We start from the raw sequence: 6,859 nt of genomic DNA, 5'->3' as shown, positions 1-6,859 counted from the left end.
GGGGGGTGCTAACATCAGCCCCTCCCTCGTGTGGTTGTCACAAGGGCTAAATAAGGAAAGCCCTCTGCCCGTGTGAGCGATGACTATATGCGAACCTTCGGCAGACAGCAGATCTGGCCACTGGGGAGGTGGCGGGGGGAGGGGGGGGTTCTTCCAGCTAGACCCACGAATTCTTGTGTGTGCCTGAAGACACATTTTCTTTCCTTCCTCCTTGGTAACCTGAGCAGTGATTTTGACTTTCGATCCCTGCATTTTCGAGAAGGAAGGCACAAGGGACGAGGGGGATGGGGGGGTGACCAGGTCTAAACAGCAGAGCACAGAGGCTGGGAATCCCAACTTCGCCATCAGACCCATCTTGGTTAGAACTGGTCACTGCTACTTACTAACGTGATCCCAGAGAAGGTAACTAGCCCCCTGGCGAAGGAGAGACGGTCAGTGCTCCTGGTCGGGGGCCGTTCAGGTGACTCAACAGGACAGTGATGTCAAAAGGTTGGCACCCTGCCTGGCACATAATAGGGGTTCAGTATGTTAATTTAGCAACAGGAAGTCAAAAGCAGCCCGGCGCTGAGAGCTCCCGACTGACCGTCGACTGTCGGCACCATAATCCATCACCACTGCCTTTGCTGCCCCCATTCCTGTTTCCTTGTGGGGTGGGGGTGGGGGCAGGGAGCGGCTCCAGATGCTTCAGCATCCTGTCTTCTGTCGGGGCGTGGTGGGGGGGCGGTGGGAGGGGGTGAGTCACCTGCATCAGGAGCTCAGGAGGGAAGGGAATCCTCTCCCCTTGGGAACAGCCCGTCTGCAGGAAGCATCCTTTCTACCCGCCTTGCACCCCAAATCCCAGCACTTTACAGGGGAGGCTCCCGGGTGCATGAGTTGTGGGGAGGGGAGTGGGAGAGGCCCGCAGAGGCCCAGACCCGTGCCCTGTGGTGGGGCAGCAAGGTCCTGCTACAGTGGGGCCTCTGTCCTCAGCCTCGGTCCTGGGGCTGTGGGCTCCATTTGCTGTCCGTCCTGGACTCCTCTGTGCTGTGTGTGTGTGTGTGTGTGTGTGTGTGTGTGTGTGCGCGCGCGTGCGTGTGTGTGTGTGTGTGTGTGCGTGTGTGTGCGCGTGCGTGTGTGTGTGCGTGTGTGTGTGTGTGTGTGTGTTGGGAGCTGAGGAGGGAGCGGGTGAGACAGGAATGTTGTTGATTAGACCCCCGCTCTGCATGTCCCAGGCCCCGGTCTGCTCTCTTGGCAGTGGGTGCTACCCTGTTTACATCAGAGGATTATTGTTGCATTGGAGAAAAATCTGCGGATTATTAAGATAGAAAATGTTTGTTAGCCTTCGGGGCACAGACCGTGTCTGTTTTTTCACTTATCCCCAGGGCCTAACATAATAGGCGTCCAATAAATATATGCTGAACACATAACTGAAAATTAATTTAAGTAGTTGGCATGAGATGTTCATTGCAGCATTATTTATAATAGTTAAAAACTATTTTTTACAGTCTGGTTAAGAAATCTATGGTATTTGGGCACCTGGGCGGCCCAGTCAGTGTCCGACTCTTACTTTTGGCTCGGGTCACGGTTTCGTGGTTTGTGGCTTCTGCACGGGGCTCTGCACTGACATTACAGAGTCTGCTTGGGGTTCTCTCTCCCTCTCTCTCTGCCCCTCCCTGGCTTGCTCTCTCTGTCTCTCTCAAAAAAATAAATAAATAAACAGAAAAAAAAAAAGAAATCTATGGTATTAAATACAATGAAATGGATACTATTGTTAGAATTAACTCAGAGAAGGGCACCTGGGTGGCTCAGTCGGTTAAGCATCTGACTTCGGTTCAGGTCATGACTTCACGGTTCATGAGTTTGATCCCTGTCGGCCACTGTGCTGATAGCTCAGAGCTTGGAGCCTGCTGCAAAATCTGTGTGTCCCTCTCTCTGTCTGTGCCTTCCCTGTTCGTGCTCTCTCTCTCTCTCTGTCTCTCTCAAAAATAAATAAACATTTAAAAAATTTTTAGAATTAACACGGAGAGCATAAAAACATGGAAAAGTGTTTATAGACTATAAAAGAAAAAGCTACAGATGGAAATTTAAAAACACTTGATTAAAACAACATAAACATGTAAATCAAGATACAGATTAGAAGGTACATTGAGACATAAAATTATTATTGTATAAAATTAGTGGGCTTATGAGCAAGTAAGTAATACTTGTGATAACTTCTACAGTGGAGTCTAGAATATTTTTAAAGAAACAAGCCCCTTCAGTACTTTCTAAAGGGATGAGATCCAGTTTGCTATTTTCCAGGGTCTATTTGGTGAGCTGTGAAAGGCCTCCTTGGATCGGGGGCTTTTGAAAATTTCCACCTCCCACCTCCTGGTGCAGAGCGATTCAGACCTGGCAAAATTATTCTTGGCAAATGCACGCTGGTCTCAGAATTCTCAGTGCAAAGAGCCTCCAGCAACCAAGGTGCTATAATCTGGAGCGGGCAAGCTTCGCCAACAGAGGGGATTGGACAGAGGGCTTTTCAGGCTTTATTTCCAAATCTGTTCCTTCTGCCCCCACCCCAACTTTAGTACACAAGCCAGGGGTGCAGTTTTCCAACCACCAGGTCTGTGTGGTTGTACCACGTGGAAAGAAGCCTTGCACCGGCCCCTTCCCTTCCCTCTGCTCTGTCCCTGCAGCCGAGCGCAGACCTCCGAGCCCCCAGCCTGTCCAGTGCCCCCTCGACCCCCTCTCGCTGGGGCACCCACCTGTGGCCTGACAGAGCACCCCGGCACTTGCGGAAAGTGGACAGTTGCCCATTCTCACACCTCTTCCCACCGGACAGCCCGTGGCCTTAACGAGACAGTTTGACTCTTTGTGAGACCTGCTGGTGTCCTGCCCAGGTATTTGGTTGACTTGCTCCTGGAACCTCAGCTTCGAACCATCCAGGCCCTCATTTGCAACAACCACATTCCGGGACACCGAAATAGGTCTCTGTGGAGGTCCGGGTGGGGCTGGCCTGGGCTCTGCCCCACCCAGAGCACCCCAGCGCCACCAGGGCGGGCAGAAGCCATCTGGGGCCATTGAGAGAGGGTCTCCCGAGGCTCCTGTTGGGTCCTTTCCTTCTAGCCCAATTTCTGGGCCTCCCAGTTACGTGAGTCGGAGCCGACGGACTAGCGGGGACGGAGTGTGTACCTGGGTCCACGTGGCATTTGCAGGAAAAGCAAAGGCTTTCACTTCTCGGCTCTGCCATCCACCAAGGCAAGCTTACTGACCGCCCTCATCCCTTCAGCGCTAGCGAGGTCCCTGCTAAGCTAGTTTCGTCTTAGAAATCAAGACACAGGAGCCTCAAAGGTAAAAAGAGTTTTACATCCGACATCCTCGAAACCAAGAAATAACATCTTCACTTTCAAAGTAGAGGATATTTTACCTCAGCCTTCAAAGCGGAAAGTATTTACTGTGAGATGATCCAGGTCAACTCTGTGTAATTCTTCTCATACATCATTTGCTTCAAGTGACATGAGAGCCTCACTATAAAACATGCAATTTTCAATGTACTATTCAATATTTGAAGTATTCGAGGATGGAAAGTAGGACTCTACGTCTTAAAAGAGCGAGCAAGTTCCGGCAAGCTCCTCCACAGCTCTTCGGGACGAGGCCCAGACAGGGCGAGTGGTTGGCCCGGGGTCACCCAGCTCGCAGTAGGAAAAGCCGGCATCCAAACACAGACGGGCTTTCCTCCCCGGGGGGGAGGATTTCATCCTTACCCCGCACGACCCCCTTCTGCCTTATGAGGCCAGTTTCTCCCACAAAGCAGCAGAGTGACTGTACCCCACATTCCCCTCTCCATGAACGCAAACTGCAGACGTTCTGGACGCTGAAAGTTTGGGTGCTTGTTTCTTTCTTAAACATACTCCTAGCTCCAAAATGTAGACAGTGTGGCAAATCCTGCCCCGGGCCGCCAGGAGGCTCTTGGCGGTTTTGATTTATTTCCCTTACTGCGAATGTTCGTATGTTCTATGGAGGAAATCCCCCAGAGTGGCTGGGCTGTCAGGACGCTGAGCTGGCCGGCCTGGCTGTCGATCTGTGACAATAAAAGCCGCCTTCCGTCCTTAGGTGACTCGGACCCTTCCCGCCTTCATCGCTGCCCCTCCCCCAGGGCCAAGCCTAGATGGCCAGAGAACTCGGAATGGATTTCGGTGGTGGCGCTTTCTGCAACCTGATGTGGGGTCATGCAGGGACTTTCATCCATTGCTTCAACAAACATGTCTTTTATTTGCGAGGCGCCGTGCTAAACGCCAAGGGTGCAGAAATGAGCAAGACACGAAGGCTCCTGCATCGAACACTTGCCAGAGGCTGTGGCCGTGTCTTATTCGTCTCTGTCTTCCATGTTTAGCGTAGTCCCTGCTACCTCGTGGTGGGGAGGGGGGCTGGCTAACCTAACCATGAATGAACGGGATCCCTGTCCTGAACAACTCTGGGTCCAGGAAAGGGATAAAGAAATGAGCTTGCTGAGGTGTCGTTGGTAGCACGTCCCGGGGGCAGGGGGGGGGGGGGGTACACACAGTAGGGAGGATCCATTCTCGGGGGGCAGAGGGAGGGGGAGACTGGTGCCAATTCAGCCTTTATTCGTTTCCCAAGCCCCTGTCTTCTCATCGTGCCCAACTGCATGGTTAACTCCATGGGAAAGACAAGCTCCATGCGTCAGGGCCGAGACTGCGTTGTGAATGCCAGTGAGGAGGCGGGACAAAGGGGGCGCCTAAAAAGGGTGGTGATGAAGACAGTGTGAAGTCTCGCCTAGTTAATCCAGCATGTTTTCTTTCCCTTTGCTAGCTCTCAAGTCAAGGCGGGGGGGGGGGGGGGGGGGGGGGGCGGGCTGTGGGGAGCGGTGGAGCCCTGGAGAGTTTATAGATGGGGCTATTTAGTTTTCAAAATGAGTTTCACAGCCCTAAAAATCCTCTGTACCCCTCCTATGCACCCGTCCCCCTAACCCCTGACAGCCACCGGTCTTTCCACTGTCTCCATAGTTTTGCCTTTTCCAGAGTGTCAGAAAATCGGAGTCGTGCAGTACGTAGCCTTTGCGCATGAGCTGCTTTCACATAGCAATATGCATTCGAGGTCCCTTCGTGTCTTTTCATGGCTTGCTAGCTCATTTCATTTTTTTTTTTTCTTAAGTTTACTTATTTATTTTGAGAGACAGAGACAGCGAGAGAATCCCGAGCAGGTACCACGTGTTGGCACAGAGCCCACTGTGGGGCTTGAGCTCCCGAACCGTGAGGCCATGACCTGAGCGGAAACCAAGAGTCAGACGCTTAACTGACTGAGCCACCCAGGCACCCCTAGCTCATTTCTTTCTTAGCACTGAATACTATTCCATTGTCTGGATGTGCCACAGTTTGTTTATCCGTTCACCTGCTGAAGGGTGTCTGGGTCGTAGCTTCCAGGTTTCGATAATCATGAATAAAGCTGCTATGAACATTCACACGCGGGTTCTTGTGTGGACCTGGGTTCCGCCTCCTTCAGCTAAATGCCCGTGGAGTAACTTTGGCCATTCTGCTTCCTGATCCGTGACCCAACAGGAAAGATCCAGCTAGGAAGTGCACCGTCGAGGGCAGAACCAGAGGTAAGGTGGTTAACGAACGGGATTAAAAGAAGGATTTACACTCATTAAAATCAGTCAGTTTATACATAGTCCCCGAATGCATATGCTGTGCTAGAAACCAGGTCCTAGGGATTCAGTAATGAACCGAAGGGTCTGCTCTCCCAAATATGACTTTCCGGTCAGAGCCCCTTGTCCCTCTCCAGGGACCATGCCTGTGAAAGTGTAGTTGTAGGCCAGGCACTCTGAGGACCCCAGAGACACTGGGGTGTCTGGTGTTCGTGGGGTAACGAGTAGGGGACACAGAAGGAGGACATGGGCAAGAGGAGCCCCGTGGTAGCCTGCAGCCTCCTGCATCGTCTTCCCACCCCTACAAAGTTCCCTCCTGACCGTTTGGAGGTAGTCACACTGCTGTCTGTCCCCCATCTAGAAAATACAGCCACCTGCAGCTTCCTGATCACTACAAGGTAACTTCAGTCCTTCACATGGGGCTTGTGGATCCCTTTCCGTTACTAATGATAATAGCTAACTGCATTGAGCATTCTGTATTTCCCGGGCACCATTTTTACGTGCGTTAGTCAGCGTGAAATTCTCACAACAACCCCGCGAGGTAGGTCCTGTGCTATTCTCTTCATACCCATTTGTCAGATGATGCTGAAGTAGAGCAAGGTGAGTTAGCTTGTCCAAGGGCACACAGCTGATAATCCACAGAGTCAGGATTTGAACCCAGGAAGCCTTGAGTTCAGCACTCATTCTCCTAACCTGTAGGCGCTGACGTCTTTGATTATACCACGGTGGGTAGGATATAGTCCATGCACAGGAGGAGCTCGTGGGTTCTTGAGGGAGGAAGACCTAGAAATAAGCAGCTGTAATGTAGCACAGTCCGAATTAAAATCGTGGTGTGTGTCTGGGACTGTAGAAATACCGAAGGAGAAACCGACTGCCCCGGAATGCTTTATCGTCCTTCCTTCCCCCTTCCCTTCCTCTTTCTCTCTGTTTCTTCCTTTCTTTCTTCCATCTCCAAATATATATTATGTCCAAGGGTAGAGACCATGATAGAGTATGAGAAACACAGGGTTCTGCCCCCGTGGATCACTGTCTAACGGGGAAAACAGAGTAAGCAATGATTATATTAATCTGATAAGTCTTGTATAAGGGGACCAAACTGTCCTGGCTTTAGCACACAAAGGCCCCACTTCTGGGAACCCCCCCCAGTCCTAGTCACACCGGATGGTTGGTTACCTCAGTTGTGTGAAAAGGCAAGCGTAAAGTATTGTCTTTCGTTGGATGTATTTCTGAATT

The sequence above is a fragment of the Panthera pardus genome, unplaced genomic scaffold (genome assembly GCF_024362965.1).
Source record: "Panthera pardus isolate Hobbes unplaced genomic scaffold, ASM2436296v1 HiC_scaffold_6, whole genome shotgun sequence".
In the NCBI taxonomy this organism is placed as follows: Eukaryota; Metazoa; Chordata; class Mammalia; order Carnivora; family Felidae; genus Panthera; species Panthera pardus.
Note: the sequence above shows the minus strand (reverse complement) of the source record.